At 51.5% G+C, this 1,875-nt stretch overlaps 1 long non-coding RNA gene across 2 annotated transcripts in view; it reads right to left on the bottom strand.

Annotated features, from left to right (window-relative positions):
• Positions 1 to 242: 242 nt before the first annotated feature.
• LOC104869403 overlaps positions 243 to 1,875 on the bottom strand; it is a 17,856-nt gene continuing 16,223 nt past the window's right edge. The window contains exons 4-5 of one of the 2 annotated variants that reach the window (XR_004516307.1): positions 1,378 to 1,446; positions 243 to 991 (exon numbers count right to left, since the gene is read on the bottom strand). This is a non-coding gene — a long non-coding RNA (uncharacterized LOC104869403). Of the gene's footprint in view, positions 1,447 to 1,875 lie in introns of both variants that reach the window. The other variant, XR_782318.2, reaches the window with a different exon arrangement.

Here is a 1,875-nt window from a genome sequence, read left to right as displayed (position 1 = left end):
AATGAATGAATGAATAAAGGCGGTTACTGATTGCTCCTGCCATAGCAGCAGGTTATTATATTTTTTATTTTTATTTTTTGGTACTGTGGATCGAACTTGGGTCCTTGCACTCGCAAGGCAGGTGGTAGAACCACTGAGCTAAATCCCTGGCCCAAGGTTATTATTATTTTTTTCTTTTTTCTTTTGGCACCAGGGATGGAACTCGGGTCCTTGAGCTTGCAAGGCAGGCCACCAAACCGCTGAGCTAAATCCCCAGCCTGGTTATTATGTTTTTGTTTTTGTTTTTTTTTTAAGTGCAAATACCCTTTCTTGCAGGCCCTGTGAGCAGCTACGTGTGTACAATATTCTCCAAGTATTCTAGAGTATTTTACAAAGAAATGTGCTTTCCTTTTTTCCCAAAAGTTCCCACTTGCAGGAGGATTCTTTGTGACACATTGTGAAGCTGCTGTTGAGCAGAGGGTAGCACGGCACAACTCCAATGGGCAGCACTTCTCTGTGGAAGCAACTCCATCCGGCCTTGTAGGGTGACAGCACTGGATGCTCTGGCTGGAAAGATGTTTTTGTAATGCAGTGCGCAAGACCCTGTCCATGCATTCCCCTCTTAGAGTCAAGTTACATCAGAGTCAGGGACCTGGTCCTGGCAAAAAAAAGATTTTGCTGTGGACCAGAGAGGGCTGAGGCAAGATATGAATTAATCCACACAAGCATCTTCGAAGCTTCGAGGATATGGAAACTGAGGCCAACAGAGGTTAAGGGCTGTGTCCAAGCTCCCCAGGCCCCGTGCAGCAGGCCTGGGACTCGAACCTTTCTCTGTGGAGCTCCAGAACAGCCCTGCGCCATCCTCAGCACCCCTCCAGCCAGGAAGGGATCCGCGCTTGCTGACAGCAGCAGCAGTGAGACATCCATGACACTACAGCAGAATCCAAAAGGTGGCGTTCACGGGGCAGGAGAGGCGGTGGATCCCGGGCTGCCCGCCCCGCCAGCGTACCCCCTGGCAAAGAAAAGGGAGCAGGTGTGGGAGCCCCGTGCTTCAAGCGTAAGCTTTACACAGCTGGACGGGCTGGGAAGGGGAGTGTGGACAGATGTTAGCATCTCCTCCCCTTCCTGGGAAATAACTTTGCATTTGAAGGGTTGCAAAGAGGGAGCCAGTAAATCTGTAACTGGAGCAGCAAGATTTTACTTGGCTATACGAAGGAAGGTACACACAGGTGCCTGTCGTGTATGTGTGTGTGTGTGTGTGTGTGTGTGTGTGTAGACAGAGGGAGAAATCGATTTGAGTTGGAGGAAGGTTCAAGTTACATGTGATTGTTCAACTCTCCCCATTTGAATTGGCTTTTTGTTAAAAACAAAACAAAACAAAACAAAACACAGTCCTACCAGCCACCATTTATCGGGGACCCGCTATGTGCCAGGCATTGTTTTGGCCGCTTTTCGAAGTCTTTTTTTCTATAAAGAAAAAAAAATTGTTTTTATGCAGGTGCAACCAGAGACAAGTATTTTGTTTTCCCTTTCCGGTTAAGAGCGCCGTCCACCGTGCTCAGATTTGGGGCGAGCCGGGAAGGGTGTGGGGACGCGGCCGGGGGCGGTCCCTGCAGCGAGAGTCTCCACCTTTTATTTTGACCGGTCCGACGCGACAGGCTCGCACTAGGACCCAGGAGCCAGAGCGCCTCCGTCCGTCCTGTGGGTTCATTCAATCTCCCATACACACAGACCCACAGCGGGCAAGACCGACACACACGCGCAAACGCACACGCACACAGCTGCACGAAGCGAGGCTCGGGCAGTCAGGCCGGCTGCTCGCCTCGCCGCTTCCTCCTCGGTTCCAGCAGGCCGGGTCTCCCCGGGGAACCCCGCTCCTCCATGGGCAAACGCGGG

This window comes from Fukomys damarensis, unplaced genomic scaffold (genome assembly GCF_012274545.1).
Source record: "Fukomys damarensis isolate Sample0158 unplaced genomic scaffold, DMR_v1.0_HiC HiC_scaffold_8, whole genome shotgun sequence".
NCBI classification, from domain to species: Eukaryota; Metazoa; Chordata; class Mammalia; order Rodentia; family Bathyergidae; genus Fukomys; species Fukomys damarensis.
The sequence above is the reverse complement of the archived record's forward strand: the minus strand, read 5'-3'. Positions and strand labels throughout refer to the sequence as shown.